This window comes from Homalodisca vitripennis, chromosome 1 (genome assembly GCF_021130785.1).
Source record: "Homalodisca vitripennis isolate AUS2020 chromosome 1, UT_GWSS_2.1, whole genome shotgun sequence".
Lineage (NCBI taxonomy): Eukaryota > Metazoa > Arthropoda > Insecta > Hemiptera > Cicadellidae > Homalodisca > Homalodisca vitripennis.
In genome coordinates, this window is record NC_060207.1 from 204,974,861 (window position 1) to 204,994,963 (window position 20,103).

Sequence of the window (20,103 nt, forward strand, 5' to 3'; positions counted from 1 at the left end):
GAATTGTCGTACTTTTATAATATCCTAATTATATGTTTATAGTTTTAGTTAAAAAACTATCAATTAACAAACTATTGTGCTTAACACGAAATTAATGGCCTATACAGTTTAAATGCACATTCTTTATACACGATCTGTTTCACAGGGAAACGGTCCAGCTGTTATCAGGGGTCGCGTGGTGTCACGGGTTGAGTAGCAGAATGACGCTGGGGAACATAACCTTAAAAGCCAAGTTGTGCTGCACTCAGTAGCGTTCTCTTGTAGTAACGTCTCATCACTTAGCACGTAATTGTTAGTTCTCCTCGTAATGACTAACGTTAGTTATTTAACTACCACAGACTATTACTAAGTAATTTAAACTGAGACAAAAGTATAATTATTTAGGATTCTGAATGTCCTCAGTATTAATATACTCAACTTCGGCGTTATTTGATAGTTTTTTAATTTCAATAAACTATTTATTCAAAAGACTTTTGATTTTAATGTTTGATAAGCTTCACACTCACTCCCACACTTCACCATTCCTCCCATTGGTCACTTACACCCAAATAATAATAATTCTCAAAAGATCATGAATCTCTTATTCATTACAGTTCAGAGCTCTGAGCATGCACTTTTGATAAAATTGAGATGCCATTTGGAAAAAAAATATTTTAATGTAAGAATAATAAGTTAAATAAGTTATAGCAGTATCATAATACATTTTTAAACATACGAGCTAGTTTATCATTGTATCTATGACATACCTAGAGACGCAGGTTTACTCAGTGTGTGAACGTAAATCATTTCACAGCTGTGATATTAAACGTTCAGTGTGGAGTTGGCTGTGACATACACGGACCGCTGCAGCCTTTGTTACTGCTCATACACTTCTTTTCAATTAAATTGTTACGCGCGACGTGAAAAGATGTAAGATCCTTTAAGTTAGCTCTTGAATCACACGTAAAACTGTAAGAAACGCAATAAATCAAATATTTCAAACAGATATTCATTAGTCTTCAATCATACATTTTATTAAAGACTTTTTGAAAATAAAAAAGTAATATTGTAAGCAAATATATTTTTGTAAACTTTGACTGTAATATTACAGTGAAGGAAATCTAAAGGCCTACTCTTGTGAAATCATAAGAACAAGCCTTACTGTAACTGATTAGCAGTTTTAATTATCACGATCGCGCTTTATGAATTATCGTAACATTGCATTAAACACTATAAAAAACGTGATTTAAAAAGAAAAAGATGAATTTTATATATACCTTGCTATGATCAGAAGTCCATTCAAAGCATTACACTGAATTTCAGGAAATGGTATAGTTACAGAACCAAATAAAATTCTAAGTCAACTCACATAATATTTTACTTGGTTTGGTGTTCATAGTATACTGTTATAGTAATACAGTTTACATAAGTTATCTCGAAAATCAGTGTAAAATGAAAATAAAAGGCATTTTATTTTTTATAACTGTGTTAAAACTTTTTAAATCACAACAATATTTGGCATGAAGTATTACAGTGATTACAGTCACATCAATGTATATTTGCTTGATTTTTTTGAGCATGCAATTTTTGTATAGCATTATATTTTTAAGTAAAAATTTACTCGTAATTATAATGATCAAACCATCCGTATTTGTAAGGTGACATAAAAGACAAGCATAAAATAGAATTTCGGAATTTAGAACTATAATAAAGAACTGTTATTTTATTGTATTATGTGCCAACGTTCTCTTATAAAAAGTATAATATTTTCTGTCCTTCGGGTTTTATATACTTGATAAATGCTCATGTATTCAAGAATATATATTCATATTCAGTACACTATTCGAGCAAATAGACAATTTAATTAAACATTAAATTTAATTTATTTGTTGCTAACTTTTTTTAATGTTGTTATTTTGTGTATAAGTTCATTATTGGTTTTATATAATTCTGTAATTTGGGAAAAGAAGTAGTATTTTTTACTTCAAAATATTGTTAAACAATGATTTTACGAACTGTGGTAATTATTTTCCACAATACAAAGTATGATACAATGATCCTTATCGTTAATTAGTGTCAAAAGCTAATCATAAACATACTAAATAACTATAATAATATTCTGTTCGAGCTTAAAAAGGTAATAAATAGATTTTACATATTAACAGTGATATTCAAGTTAGGAAATATAATTAACAAGTTTAAATCTTAAGTGACCTGTTTTAATCATCTGATCTTTGGATCACAGTGACCTCAAGTTACTTTGATATTATAATTAAAAGGCATAAAAACAAAGCTCTTTTTTGCTTGGCATTTCCTTTACTGATCTTATCTGTTATGTCTGGAATTATACGACGGTGAAAATTAATGTTTTCATGAATTTCAATTCAATATTTAAACAAAAAAGAAAATGTGCTTATTGTAAATTTCTTACTATCTCAAATATAAAACAAAGCTATAAATTAGGATGCAGGAAATATTGTAAATTAATTAGAATGAAAATAATAAATATATAACTCTGATAGTAAAATTGTGCTAAAAACCATGATAAGGTATTCAACGCTATTAAATTAAAAAGGTACACATCTAAAAAAAACATTATTGACTGCGGCTGATAACAGTTTAAGGAGTAATATTTGAATTTTACGGGATATGAATAAAAACCCTCAATACATTGATTTTTAGACGTGTTAACTTTTTACAGGGATGTTTAACGTTCAAACATTCACAATGGCAGATTTAATATTTATTAATTTTATGAAATTACAATAAAATAAAATTATCTATTATTTAATTTCCTTCAGCTTATTAAGACAAAATATATGCATACTAAAAAGAGTTGAAAAAATTATTGCTAATTTAAAATTGTAAATAAACTAATTTTGTTTCCCTGACATGAAATGGGATATTGTAGATTTATCCAGAAAAGTTTCCAGATATGATTCAGGTAAATGGCGAGCACAACTATCTCTCCCAACTATAACATTAAAACTCTAGGTCATATTGGATATTTTTCTCCATCAATTTTTTTTTTTTACTTTAAAGTGCGTTTTAATTAACATCTAATACGTGCTTTAAGTGGTACTGATTGCTTTATATGAAGCCGAGTAGAGAATGAAACAAGAAAATGTGAGATGTGTCTGAATAATATAATCCGAAACTAAGCTTGAAACACTCTTGAATATTTGTATTCCCAGTTCAACTAAAATACACATCAAATTCAAAATGGAAAAGACATTCTCTCTTTAATATAGTTACATTATCAACTATTAATGATATGAACAGGTTTTGAGACAATTGATTTTGATTAAACCTAGACTATAAATATATACACCACAAGTATTTAAAACCACCCAATGTTTTCCAAGATAAAAATATTCCACTTGCTAGGCTATACAAAAATAGCACTTGCTTGTAATAAAGTCCATTGTAGCCGCTGACTGTGTAACCTCCGACCGACCAGAGACCACTGGGGATCGATTACTCAAACCCGGAGCTATTCACATGCTCTGAAGTCCAAATTCAATTATGTTTCTAGTTTAAATGTTTAAGGTTAAATTCAATGTGGTATAATTTCTTCGATCCAATAGTTTTAAAAGTTTAAAAGCTACCAATATTATTAATTACTTATTAAAACATTTAAAATATATTAGATTTTACGTAGTTTTTAGAACAAAATCCTGCTATGTCTATTTTATTATCTAATACAATAATTTATAATTTTTTAACACAATGGCAATTTGCTTATATTGATAAGGTACATTTTTTTCTTAATCCACAGTTTTCTTTTATTTCATCACTCAATTCATATTATATTTTTTTAACTTCTATGTTTTTACTATTACAAACTCTTGATTCTTTTAATAATCTCCTGTATTCAATTCATTCAAATTTTCTGGCATAATTTTATAAGTTTCTTGTTTCATTTTAACAAAATAGTTGTGTCTAAGTAACAAGAATTCAAATATGGATCATATTTATTCTCATATTTATAAAATAGAAGTTTATTACAATAAAACTCATAGAAATGAATATGTTTTGAACGTTCTAACACTAAAACCCCAATATAAATAGTTTTGATTCATTTCAATTTTTGTTTTTACATGTTAAAGCATTTAAAATTTGTTTTCTTTGCTTGTTTAATTGAAACTTCTTCATTTGCTAGCTTAATATGACATCATGTATATAAGCCATGTATATAAAACCGAGTGTAAAGCCACGTATAAAACTATATGATTCATCAGAATGTTGTAAAATTGCTTCTTTCCATTCTTCGTTATAAATAATAAATACAAATATTAGCTCAAGTAACAAAAATTATAATCAAATTTTGCTTTTAGAACATACTCAATTTTAGTTACGATATTAATAGAAGTGGTATTTATTTACTGGAAACAACTTACATTTCCCAACTCACTTTTCATCTAATCCATTTTTTTAATAATACGAATTTATGTAAATATTTTTGATAAGAGCATGTAATAACACTTTTCATCACAAAAATCTAATGGTTTCACATTTGACATTATCAAGTTTTACTAAATTATAAATAATCTAAAACCGATTTGATGTTATCTTAATTAATTTCCGTTCCAAAAAACACGATACTTCACAAGTTAAGGTTTTGTACAATCAGGATACAGAAGTGCTCTCGTGTGCACAGACCAAAATGGGTAGACAAACAGTTTATTCAGCTTCCATTCCATTATGCAAAAGCTACAAGATGGTAAAATGTCAAGACTGCTAGCTTAATTTATGGAGTGAACTTACGCTAAACTTTCGAACAAAGCTCTTGTGATAAATGTAGGTAATTATCTAGATTGGATGAGAAGGTAGTGGATTTGGCTTTGTATAAAATCAAGCAATGAGTACTCCACATTGGGTTTCGTGAATAAGTAAATATAAATATATTCATGCCTTTTATACTCAACAAGGTACTCCAATTAAGCATTTAGAGATTATGGAAGAATATAAATGTATTCAAAACATTATAATTCCATCTTTTTATATGAATACAACGTCATTTGTTTCATTTTCCAATCTGGAATAGAATAATACTTGTTCAAACTTTTACCAATCTCTTATAGTAAAACGCAGATAAAATTTAAAAATAAATATTAACTTTAAAGTTATATAATTGTATAGCAATTTCTTTGCAATAGTGGAAGGGACATAAGAAAAGGCATTCTAAATTATAGAAATTAATTTCATTTTCAGTTAATACAATAGTAAGTAGTTGGTATAGTCAATACTCATTATCGTATTATATGTTATGTGATAAAAACTCACATTTATATGTCTTTATACTTTGGTCAGTAAACAAGCTTTTAGAGCTTTTTTTACTTAAAGATGGAAAATGTCTGAAAAATCCTGCTTCCTTCACAAACCTTCTATCGTAAAAAATAACTATAAATAAAGTATCATTTAAATGTGGGAATAACATTTTAAAACACTTATAACTATTTCGGAGGAGTTATTTTCCATTTTGGTACAACTTTTTACCAGTTCGAAAAAGTCAGTGTGTCTTTGTAGAGCTAGAAAAGTACATCGCACCTCGTGTTGCATGAGAGGCTTTGCTAAATTTATGTGCAAAATATATACTTGTGTTATATGCCACATATATAAATGCCGTATCATTGTACTCAGTTTATTTTAAAATGGATTTATTCTGCAATTTCCTTCTCTTTATTATGGTTACCAAAACGACCAAATTCGAAACGCTCGGGCATCCTATGGAGTGACACGCGCTACCATCGAACTCGAAGATTTCTGTATATAAATAAAGCTCCAGGTAAAATTGTACGTCAGTTCATTTTTGGGGACAAACAGGTAGACACAGACACAAATGAAATCTTTCCAGCCTCTCCAGTGACAGTGTTCTCTAACGCTCAGCTAATTAGACACATTTTCTGTTTATAGAAACAAAAATATTTATTATTACAATATTGCACATTTTCTAATAGTGGAATATTTGAACGGGTATACTCATGATTACATTACTTAATTTACTTTGTTTTCTTATTAGGCATACGCTATACGTTGGTGGAACAGCTTTGGAAGGTAATGAAAGGAGATATGTGATGATTTACAGCCACATATCTTGGAGACATTATAAATCATAGCCTCTGTGACACTATGGATATTTATGCGTATCCGCACACTCTGCATGGATTATACTCTGCAGAACTACCGTCCGGAACATATGTTTTGCTATTCCTAAGATACTAAATGTAACTGCAAATTATAATATTTATTGTATTTGAATTAAGTATTAAAATATGCATTCCACAAATGGGTAAATTTTTTTATTTAATACAAACTACGTATTCTACACTGTTTTTGTATGTTTATTAGACATACAAAATAAAATTTAAACTATGTATATTTTATAGAAATCTCTTTATTTGCAATAACTCATATGACAGAATTTTTAGATTGGTTTTTCATTTTTCTTCTCTCTATATCTGTAATATTTAATTATTATGCAATAATTTAAAAGAAATATACAGTGTTATTAAGATGTCTGGAGCCACTGTCAGGAGCCTCACACAAGAAACTTTACACTCTGCATTACTTAATGCCATGTGAAGAAAAACTTTTTAGGCATGATCACTACTTCATTCACAAACCCAATATGGAATTTTGGAAGCAAATCAAAGATTTTAAATCATAAGGCCCATCTATTGACAGTAACAAAGAACCTAGAAAATAACGTAACTTAAAAGGATTATTTGAGTTACCTAACTGTAGAAGAACTACATTACACAAGTAATGAACTTTGTCCAGTCTAATCAGTTGTTTTTACTATTCTTATCATAGGGTTATTAGGTTCAATACCATCAGTGTTCTGCCATACTGACTCTAGTCACACTTTTTATCACTACATTAAGCGAACAGGACCGTATTACACACTGTTAATGACGCATGGTTATGATGATATAATTAGATTATACGATCAAGTGAGATATTTATTTATTAAAAAGTTTCCCGACAGAAAATTTATATCAAAATCTGCTGTTGGACAAACAATAAAACGTTATAAATAATCAGGCACTATGAAGAATCGGCCTAAAACTGGAAAACTGGAGATCAGCAAGAACCGAGGACAGTTTTCTGAAGGTGGTCATGTCTGTGTCAACTACATATGTCAACTACTACTCTGTAAAGAGAAGTATGGATTTCTCAGGGATATTTTTGTAAGATTGTATAAGAACGTCAATGTAAAGCATACAAACAAAGCGGTTGCTCAAAGGATCATCAAAGAACATTGCAGCAGAAGATGCCCTTAGAACGAGTAGAACGGAGATCAGTAAGATGGCTGGTTTTATTACAGGTCATTGGATATTCCAAAGCCACCAGAAAAGAATTAGTATTCCGGTTCAAGAACTCCTGTGCTGTGGCTGATGAAACAGTTGAGCATGTCATATTTAAATGTCCGACAAAGCAAACGCACAAGATCACTAGGTTTTCTTAGGCATAACGAAGAGGAATTGGAACAGACAAGCATTGTTCAGAAGTACTCATGGTTTTATAAAGGTCTGAGATTTGATATAGCTTCACCTAGGAGGAGGGTTCACAACAAGCCGGATGGCTGAGAGGCAATTACAAAGCCCAGGAACCTGGTCGTCCGTTATAAGAAATGAGTTTGTACAATACGAGTATAATGCTGATTTGTCAAAACGATAACTGACATGATCTCTAATCGATACTAACTGAGCCATTTCTAAACTTGAACAAGGATATTAATAAGACATAACTCTGATAATTTCCTTAACAAAGATAGCTAAAGATTTGAATTTCTTGGCTGGTCACATTTATGTAAAATTATTGCCTTAATAGTTCTTTCACAACATGGAAAAATTAAATATAGATAAGAAATAACAAAAATGTGTTATATCTTTGTACATAAACATGTGTTTTTATAACTCTGAAGCTGTAAGATGGAAGTAATTTCAAAAGGATCTGTTATATTATAAATACAGAACAAAACTTACAAAGATACTCTATACAATGTAGGCTAAAGTGCTCATATTTTTTAAGTCACGTATATTTTGAAGATAATGCCGGTAGTAAATAAAATTGAGAATTATACAATTAATTACACATTGGGAAAACGAGTGAATGCGATAACTGCTGTAACTTATAACTAATTAAACTTGGTAAATAGGTAGTACTTACAAAATATCTAGGGCACGTTCGTTAATCAGTACTAACGAACTAAAATTTGCAATAGGGCGATCGTTCTGATTTGTGTTATGTATTAAACATTTAGATGTCTTACATTTACCTAAAAATAGTTGGTTTTTTTTAACTTAGGTCAGCTTTTACAACTAAGTGGTAACACATTGTCCTACCTCTAAAAAGTTTTAAGATGACAACAATCCTAAATTTCAATAGTTTTCGTGACATATCAGGTACTAGGCAATGCAGAGCAAATCAGTATATTTCTTTTTACTTCTCAAGTGATTAAAAGCCAATTTGAAAACCACATTTAAAGTTACTGGACTGTGAGAGACTGGGAGCAAGGAGAAGGGCTCTTTTCGGTGATAAACAACCAGGCGACGAACCAGATGCTAGTATCGGGGAAAAGCTTCTTAGCCTAATTAAGGGCACAAAGATAGGCTTACCCCTCTAACATCAAAGGGGCACACAATAAACTCAGGTTGACGTGTGAGGATCTCTGAATCCACCCCAATATCCAACGCAAAAAAGAAATACTAGTGTGTAAGTCTATGATTATTGTTCTAAAGAATAGAACATGAATTAATTGTAATTTCTGTACATGTATAAAAGAGATAATTACAAAAAATACTATGCACATAACATATACTTCCACTTCCCAACAAAGTTGATCAGAGCACGTTTTGATAACCAGATTAACTCGGTGATTTTAGGCTCCAGCAGATCGGTTACTCGTTAAAATATAACAATTAATACAAAGATGATTTCAGCTCCTTTCACCTTAGTGCTACGTGAGAAATCTGACGCTATCAGAGACTAGACTCCTGGAATCTGGAACCGTTTTTTTTTTTTTCTGAAAATATCCAAAGAAATGACCAACAACATTTTTGTTTCGTTAAATAAAACAACATTAAATACAAATAACTTAAAATAAACACTTCTTTACCAATATAACATTTTTACAAATATTTGACTAACAACTTTTATTTTAATTTTCAATGCAAGGTATTACAATTATCACACCAGATGGTGATTGAATTTTACACGCAACAACCTTAAACGTGAAGGAGCAATTTCCTGTCGTGTTGTTAGTTATTGCGACGTGTCGAGTTGCCTCATTTCCTGCATAAAACAAACTAAACACTGCCGTGCTTAGTAAACAATCCTAAGATTCCTTACACAATAAATCTGACATTATTATTTTATTACCAATTCGATTTGTTACTCAAATTATATCACAACAGTATCTTTCAATATTACCTGGCATATATATACTTTTTAAAATAAACTTTTATATAATTAATCACGTTAATCTTTTTAGAAATATATTAATCGTTACAATATTTAAAGCAAGAACATTTTTGCAAGTTCTCTTCAAAAAGTAAACTTTCTAATACATATAGTGGTTCTGTCCTTTTTTTTTTTTTTTTTTTTTGCCAAATTATTTATATTTTATCCCGCTCTCCACTAAAGAGTGCAGAGGATAATGACAAAAATAATTTAAAATTACGTTCCATTTAATGAAATAAAAATACAAACGTCCGTACGTGAGCCAAATACAAACATGCCATGTGTCAACAATGGCAACCATATAATAAACACCATACAAACATGCATATTTAGTTAATATTTTTTTAAACTACTAGTTCACTAAGGGTACGTACACCAGAACGTATTTTTGCCCTTAGGTACGCACCTGTTTTATTTCCTAAAGCACTATACACCTAGTTTTGAATTAAATGTGTAAAAGCAAACTATATAGGCAAAGTAAGAATACGCCATCCCACGTGTCACGTAAAAGGCTTCGCTGAGGTTGCATGTAACAATACAAGTCTATAATTCATTTCATTAGGCTACACGTGTTACTATGTCACATTTTAAACCGTCTTCTACTCATTGTTTCTTCGAGTTTATCTATTCTATTTGCTATCGTGGTTACCCATAAAAGCGTTATCAAAATTAATGTAAGCTCTTTTGATAACGCTCAGTAGTGACATCTCGTACTTCCATCATACTCAGAATTATATATAGAGATGTGAATATTTATGTAAAAGTCTATAGGGCGTTTTATTCTCAAAATATTTTTATGGACAGTCAGACTGAAGTGAAAATGTTCCAACCACTCAAGTCATAAGCTTCGCTAACGCTTAACCAATAATATATATTAATTACGGCAGAAGTGATAAACTATACAATATTCCTTCTGCATCTGATGTACAATGTCACTGAATGCAACTACAAGCCAAAGGGACAAGAATAGTGGGCAAAAAGAGTTCAGAGATTGACCATTGTACGAACACAACGGAGAGGTCAAGTCCAATAAATGGTGCCTAGAGCAGTACTTGCAGTGTCACAGCCTTCTATATTTAATCACTGAATGTAGTCCGTCTCTTCTGCTGTCGTCCATTCTTTTGCTAGTATTAAATTCTTTAGCAATACCCTAGCACTATTTTCTCTCTTATTTGAATATACTTTTCATTTACAAATGAATATGTAGGTATAATGTCTACTACGGAAGAGATGAAAAAATAATTTATATACAAATTCTGAATTTTTCAAATATAAATGAATTATATTAATTCAAACAAACTCTCCAATAACATAAAGTTTTTTATTTTTGTGAGGCCTTTCGTACTCAATGAGTACATATCATTTCCAATAAGGCAAGAGCTTCAAGAATGTATAAATCAGTTATTAGTAAACAATTAATGTACACTAAACTGTGTGATCTAAGCCGTGTAATGTTTTGGTGCAGGTATTCTGAGAACTCTGGTGTCAAATCAATTCAAGTCGCGTCCCACTTCCCCCAGTCACGCCTCTGGAGTTGCAGTCAGTTTCTTTATCTCCGCTTTGCAGAGTAGAATGATGCTTTCGGGAAATCAGACTTATTTATTGCTACATCATGCTTTAAAAGTATTGCTTTTTCATAAATATCAAAGAACCGTATTTTATTATGTATCAATTACCTAAAAACTTATCCACAGTTCTAGATAATATATTATAACCTGCAAAGTGTAAAGTATAACATATAATTAAGCATAACCCATATCACCCAACAGGCACGTGCGTTCGTGCGTGCGAGTGTGTGTGTGTGTGTGTGTGTGTGTGTGTGTGTGTGTGTGTGTGTGTGTGTGTGTGTACCCTGATCTCTCACTTGCCGGGTGAGTGTGCTACCACTACACCACAAAAGCCATTAATTTTTACGATTCAACTTTATTATATTGTACTTGGCCCGTTTTTTTCATATATGCGTTTAAATAACCAATAACCAATTTAATTAACATATAATAATATGATCGGAAGGCCAAGTACCTGTCAAACGACTTTTATTTACATTAATTACATTTTTTTATCAATGACAGTAGCCGAATTTAATAGCAATAAACATTGAATCATAATGTTTATATTTATAATATATATATATATATATATTTATATATATATATATATATATATATATACAGGATGTATATTATGTCTGGAAACACCCAAATATATCCTTTAATAATTTAAATATAAATTTGAAACCTCTTACAATCGTGATAGAGATTGGGCATCTACTTTTTGGAACAATGTTTTGTTATGTCACACCAACGGGGGACGTCCTGCCGAGGGTATCGTGAATATTCTTAATGGAAGGCCTATACCTTGTGATACATAATTTTAAATGTAATAGCTTACTGAATTGAATGCCACAAACCGCATCTCAAGGGAATTATTCTATCAGAAAATAGAGCATTTTTAGTATTGAAAATTTTACTGATGTTCAACAATGTAATTTTAACATGGTTCTTGCCACAAATGTGTTACACTAATTTTTTAGCATTTTTTAAATGTTCAATTAAAATAAAATAAACAATTTATTTTTAAGCTGGTTTCATTAGTACAAATTTACCAGTTTTTTATTACAATGAATAAAACTTATGAGTCACTTTCTCTGATTACTTATGAATCTGTACTTGGTGTTTTCCAGTCAGCAGGAAGGTTTAAAAGAGACAAAGGTCACTAGCCTATGAGAAACATTATTGTGTTATTAATCATCTGGTCTACAGGTTTCAGTTTGTTGAGCATGGAGCTTTCACTAGAACAGGTCTAAGCTTGGGAATTACAAATGGACAAAGGTCATATCATTCCCTGTCGAGTTAATCAGTGTCTCTGAAGCATTGCTGTCAACCAAGTTATCTAATTACAGTAGTTCAGTTTTTTATTTGGCATTTTAATGTGAATTGTCTGAAAGAGAACGAATTACTCTGTTGATGATGCGAGGATATGGCGATCGTCAAAGATCTTATCGGGAAGTTTGTAATTTTGTTTAATGACACTTTCCAGAAAGGAATCCCATAAGTGTTTCAACAATATCAAAAACTATTGAGCGTTTTGAAATGACAGGGAGTGTACGTAATCGGCCAAAGTCGGGTGGTAGGATACAATCTGCAACAGAATGAAGAAACATGCACTAGATGTTTTGCAAACATTTATTGAAGACCCACATACATCGCTCAGAAAAGCTGCACAGCAACATGATATGCACCCTATGTCTGTGAGTAAGATTTTGAAAATTAATAAATACAAACCATTTAAAGTTCATTTAGTCCAACAGTTAAGTGAGGATGATTACGACAGAAGAGTTGAGTTTTGTGAACTTGTGATGCGCAAATGTGATGACAATAGAGATTTTCTTGACCAACATACTATTTTCTGATGAGGCAACTTTTTTCCTAAATGGCAATGTTAACAGGCACAATTGCCGTTACTGGGCTAGTGAAAACCCACATTGGATTACTGAGTCCCATTCACAGCAACCACAAAAACTGAACGTATGGTGTGGAATTTTTAGGTAACAAAATTGTTGGACCCTTTTTCATCAATGGAAATTTAAATGCCGAACTTTACTACATATGCTCCAAAATGAAATAATTCCAGCTATTCAAATTTCATCAGGAGAATACTTTGATAATGTATGGTTTCAGCAGGATGGTGCTCCACCCCATTATGGGAGACAGGTAAGAGAGTATTTGGATTTAAGGTTTCCTCATAAATGGATTGGCCGAAGAGGAGAAATCGAATGGCCTCCAAGATCTCCGGATTTGTCACCAATCGATTATTTCCTATGGGGTCATTTAAAATCCAATGTTTATAGAAGAAAGCCTCATAATTTGGAAGACCTAAGAAACAGGATTATAGAGGAGATTGCTTTGATAACTGAAGAAATGTTAGGCAACTCTGTCGAATCATTTTACACAAGATTGGCTCATTGTCAAACCGTAGGAAGGAACACAGTTTCGAACAATTGCTTTGACACAAATGCAGGTAAAAACGTTTGTTGTAAGACTTTTCTAACAGCATACATTATTTTTTTATTTGTAATAAGAAATCAATAACATAAGTATTTCCATAATTGTACTGTAATAAAAACTGGCAAATTTGTGCTAATAGAACCAGCTTAAAATGAAATTTTTGTTTTATTTAATTTGAACATTTAAAAAAAAATGCTAAAAAATTAGTGTAACACATTATGTGGCAAGAACCATGTTAAAATTACATTGTTGAACATCAGTAAATTTTCAATACTAAAAATGCTCTATTTTCTGATAGAATAATTCCTTGAGATGCGGTTTGTGGCATTCAATTCAGTAAGCTATTACCTTTAAAATTATGTATCACAAGGTATAGGCTTCCATTAAGAATATTCACGATACCCTCGGCAGGACGTCCCCCGTTGGTGTGACATAACAAAACATTGTTCCAAAAAGTAGATGCCCAATCTCTATCACGATTGTAAGAGGTTTTCAAATTTATATTTAAATTATTAAAGGATATATTTGGGTGTTTCCAGACATAATATACACCTGTATATATTTATATATATATATATATATATATATATATATATATATATATATATATATAGGCTGTACTGAATAATAAATATATTTAGATTCTAAAATAACATAATGATAGTATAAAAGACAAGTTGAGTTTCTCATGTGAGGTGAGAAAAATTTAATTTTGGGGCTTTTCTCTGGAGGAGGTCATTATTCTGAGCTCAAAACTCCTAGACATAAAATGTGTTATTGTTTCGTTATCTCTGTATTGTTTGTTATGGAAATGCTTTATATCATAAATATTTTTATTATTTTACATCAATTTATTAGTCTATTATTTCCCGTTTTTAATACATCACTAAAGCCTAAGGGGTTAAAACTTGTCTATCGTGAATTTATTAGAAGAATATCAATTTGACGCTATATTTGACAGATACAGAGAGATTTGACGCTCTTTAGTTCTTGCATTAAGATTGTCAGTGTTGTCTCCACCACGTACTACATAGAAACTTTCATAAGTTGGCTGAAAGATAGTGAAACTATCTGTCTGTCTATCTGTCTATTTGGCTGTCTATCCACACGATATCTTTTATAACGAACTTATATAATTTAAACTTCACTATAAGTAACATCGAGCGCCATGATGGTGAATTTTCCCCATGGGATTTGGCTGAGCATTAGCGAACATTTTACATTCATCTTGCAAATAATCATGATGGTCATGAAAAAATCACAGAGTAACAGTATATTTTATTAGACGTAGAAAATAGAAGTAGTCCTATATCTATGAAATTTACTATATATACAAACTGGAGTGTATAGATCACATTTTATTTGAAATTAATTAAAAAGTTTCAAATAAAAAGTTAAAACACACATTTCTAGTTGAAATTGAATTTCAATAATTGCCTTTACTTACTTATTTTGGTTTATTAAACAGTGTTTACCGAAAGAGGATGGGTTCTCCGTGGTCTTCACTTCAACCAACGTAGATTAACAGATATAGCCTATGGTAGTGAAGAACAAAAAGTATGGTGATTGAAGAGAATAATATGTAGTAGATTGTTTCGTATATATTTGTTTATGTATATGTTTACCGTATCAGATTAAACCGGTAGACATATTTCCATTTTATTAATTGATAAATACTTCTAAATGACTGTCAGTACTTTAAATACACGACGTAAAACCATAAGGGACATCTAAATATCATAAATTTAATTATTACTGTAAGATTATGTAAACCAAAGAAAATTTCCCAAAGCGATGTTATTGTAAAGATCATAAATTTAAATATGTAAATTTGTAATTGCAAGTTTATATAAAATTTAAGTTTAAGTTTATGTAAACCAAAGAATATTTCCCAAAGCGATGTTATTGTAACCAATATTCTTAAGCCTTAGAAATAATATAAATCTCTTGAAAATTTTTATTGGGTGCAATTTGTACATATTCAACAAAATCACATATTTTATACAATTTTTATTTATTTATGAAGGCTTTAAAATTTTAGTAATGGAAATATATGGTAAAAGATTTCAAATTGATGATAATTCCCTCTCTTCTCCCCTGCATCATAATTTATGCAGAACGTAAAAAATAGCTTATACTCGTATAAAACATTATTCTGGTTCTACAAACATAGAATTTCCATTTGTTCTCTTTTTCACTTTTGGGGGTAGGAATTTTTCATTATATCGGGTTTTGTTGAGAAGATATTGCGAAACTACGAGAGTATTAGGATGAATTCTTCGTTAACAATAGAAATAGCAAGCCTCCAGAGGCGTCTGTAATAATAATCGTTGGCGATTCCAACTAAATACCAAGCCCTTTCCATTTTTTTTTCAAATATAATACGTTGGAGCAATATTAAGAAAAATATAAAACCTTTTCAATACAATTTTTTAACCGTAACTTATATCGTTAATATAATATGTAGGTAGGCAACTGATATTAACTAAGATAAAATCATTTCTGAGCACATATAAAGTACCTAAGTAAATAAAGATCAATATAAAATAATAATAATAATAATGGTTATAATAATTAAATATTAAAGTCAATTTGGAGTAAGCAATACAAGACGGAAAAGAATACAAAGCTATTTCAGTTAAAACAAAATCAATGCTGGAAATCGATTTTTTTAAGAAACTGCAAAAATTTTAAAAAAAAATCAGTGAACTAATTAGGAAGAGTAAATATATTTCTAGAAAGCTGTACGAAATTCAAATATAGCAAATGCAAAAATAATATGCAGCATTTTTACTTACTAATATTTCTACAAGAATGAGTTCTATACATTTTGTGTTAAACTCCGTTTTTTATGATTTTAAATCTGTCTTTCTGTACAAAGGACCTCTCAAGAATGAAATAGGCAATATATTTGAAATTTTGCATGCACTTGGCGTACTTCTATCCTGATATTTGAAGAATGTGTGATTGTCACCCAGAACTGTTATGACGAAGTGAAGCACTCCTCCAGTGAAAATAATGTCAAAGTTGTTTGTGTACACTCTGACTATAAATTGACTTCATACAAGCAGTGGTGCCAACATAAACAGCGTTTCTCGCTGACATTTACTGTGTGACCATCAAACAATGTTACTGGTTCGTTAAAGTCTCTTCTGTACACAAAGTGTTGATATTGCTATCCACTGAGGACAATATGTGTGAATGTTTGAAGTCAATACCTTTGCCATGACAGCACGTTCTAGGTGTCTATAATAGAAATTTTAATCAAGTTAAGTAACCTTTTAACAGTTATTTTTCTTGTTCCTAATGCTCTCTGAAGAAGACACAAAAACTTCAAATAGAAAATCAAATATACATATTAAAATATATACAAATAATGATACGTTTGATTGGTTTTTTATGCAATTATCATACTTTGTATTAAATAAATTCAAACATGCAAATAGGAAGTACTTCGCAAGTATTTAAAAGTCTTAAGAAGAAAATCAAAAACTTTAATGATAAACTTATAATTATAAAAATACTATTATTCTATATGAATAAGCGAAACTTGATATATTAATATAAACACTTGCGTTTTAAAAAATACTGCCGCAAAATTCTTGTAGTAGAACCTGAGAGAATAAATAAATGACATGACATCATTATTGAATATACACTGCAACCTGCAAAATCTGCTCGTATCTTTTATATCTGGGCAATATGTCCAGGTTGTCCAGGAGCGCCACGCTAACAGCAATGTCAGTATATTGGGGGAAGGGTGAATCAAAACTTTTACGTTGACATATTTTGATGCAAAATTATTATTTACCAAATACAGTAACTATTAAATTTGGTTAATTTGGTATAAATTTAAATTAAACGTTACCTATTGTGTATGCATTTTCTTTGTGTTGCATGTAGGAATCTGTAAAGGTTTTCTAAACTTGGTATTGTGTGTGTTTTACCCAAATATTAATACCTCCCCCACCTGACGAAGAGGATAGATTCCAATCCTCGAAACGTTGTGTTATACCTTTTACAACCTATAATGATGGAAAATGTCCGAAATCATGTTATCCTTTCAAATCTTCCACCGTCAAATACAAACGTTAAACAATGGTAGAAGATGCCAGAAATTACCGTTACTAGAATATATGAACTGATTCTATACTCATGTAGATATTTATAAAGCACATGGGGATCCTTTTCAACTACAGTGAATCTCAGAGACTATCTGGATGTGTCTAATTATCCAGGAAGTGGACCGTTGTATACCCTGTCTGAATTCCAACAAGGGTATGGTTTAAGTATGGGAAAGGGTGTGGTGTGGCGTGCAGTTTAAGAGAAATTTTAACAAGCATGTCATGGTAAGTTATTTTTTTACTTAGGACAAGAATATACCTCTCGTTGTACTTAGACCTAAAATGGTGCTTTCGCTCCTTCCAGAGTGACAGGATAATCTGGATGGGAATGGATGGGAGTAGGGGCCGATTTATATCGAAATCCCATGAGAAGGGATATCAGGCTCTATCTCAATTATGTCTAGCTCTATTCCAGCCTCTCCCAATCAAATCGGGTAGGGGAGAGGGAGATATAATACTCCCTTATGCGTAGTATTGACATAAAACCTTTAATATTGAGGAAACCCCAAACTCTCCAACAAAACGGTCTTCCGTAGTAAACTAGACCCATCCTATTTACTGCAATATATCAACATTAGCGGTTAGGATGTGGCGTTCTAGAACATATATTGTGATTAAATGAAACATTAAAACGTAACAACTTATAGATAAACATAGCAAAGTAAAGAAAAAAACAATGAAAATGTCCTCTTTTTTGTGTTTTAACACGTGGCAATGCTTAATGTCAGTAGTATTTTATATCTCTTCAGCTTAAAATAAGTTTAATATTTTTGTTTTTTTTTTTATTACAAAAATCCATCTTAAAAGCATGGAATAGTATCGTCCAATATGGGAATTCTATTATTTTAAATAAATTAGTGCTATAAATATCTGCACCCTTTCTGTGAATGCCTTTATTACAAGGTTTATGAGCCTGGAAGTGCAAAATAAAATGTAAAATCGTGATTGTCATCAAATTTATCTTCACCTTTATAAATATTAATTGAACTGGCCAAAAAATATATAGTACTAAACGTGTCTCCAATAGAATTTATTTTTGTATAATGTTATAGCTATGTCATGAAACAACGTCTTCTTGAAAATCACTCTAATTATGATTACGTTACATTACCGTTCTATAGTTATTAATTGGTAAACTCCAAAGAGCAGGAACTGCTAATACCTGCCAATACCGATGCCCAATACATTATGGGAGTTGAAGACGATTCTGCACCTCTCAGAGGTCCCATCTCCAAAAATAATGCCCACATCTGACAAATGTTAATTCGCCTAGTTTTGTTAAACTATTCTTAAAAGCATTTTAACACCAGTATATTTTATTTATAGTTAAGCTACAGTTGACATGTTCTTGTACTATTGAATGAGACATTATTGAAATTGATTTAATGCTGTGCAAAACAGGGAACAAACCAATAAAAGCATAGTTAATTTAAAATGAAAAGTTAGACATGAAAAAGTAAGTCGGCACAAATTCTTTTCAGGTGAGTTTCCTACGTAAGAACATTTGAGCTGATAATCCATATTGGATATTTTGAATATTTTTTCATAATTTTTTGTAGTAAACAGTTTATTTACGTAGAATCGAGGTGGGAGTTAAATGTACTTTAGATCGCCCGTACCACAATAAACTCGCGCTGCAAGCTTGCATATTTGGAATCTTAAATTCTTCACTATTACGAACTTTACTGTAATAGATGCGTATGTTTAATATTATTACATTATAATAAAATAATAACAGTACCTGATAAGGTAACATAACTAATAATGCTGATTAAAGGTAACCAAACTTGATTCAGAACGTTTGTTAAAGCATTACAATATTGAGTGTATTTTCTTAAACCTATAAATTTGGTAATTTGATTTGTCTGTGTATTATTCGAATTTAACTGAGCTAAACTTAATGATATTTTGTCGATTAGAGTTTCAATAACATCTCTTTAAACTTAAAAGTAGTTCCGTGGTCCTCGACAGGAACGTTACGTCTTATAGTAACATAAGTTATTACTCTTTCACATCTTAAAATTGTTACAAAGATATAACTATGTAACAGTAAGGTTCTTATATATATATATATATATATATATATATATATATATATATATATACAAAGATATATATATATATATATATATATAAATATATATATATATATATATATATATATAATACACGTTTTGGATATAATTACCTAGAAATCAATAAAAAGGCTCTAAACGTCAGGAATAAAAATATTAAGGCCCTTTCTATACATCTATCCTTCTAAAACAATAATTGTAAAATCATAGTACATAAACTAATAATTATATCTTTAAAAAACTAATAGTACATAAAAAAATTAAGTCAAAATGTTTGGAGTCCCTTACTCAAGCAAATTTTGGTGATAGTCTATGTAAAGGATTTTTCTACATTACCCATGTAAATGAACTTCATAAAATAAATGACTATGACGTCAACATCAATGTCCTACTGTTGATATTTAATGTGAGAACATCAAACAGTATTATCGGTCTGTTAGAGCGTGATCC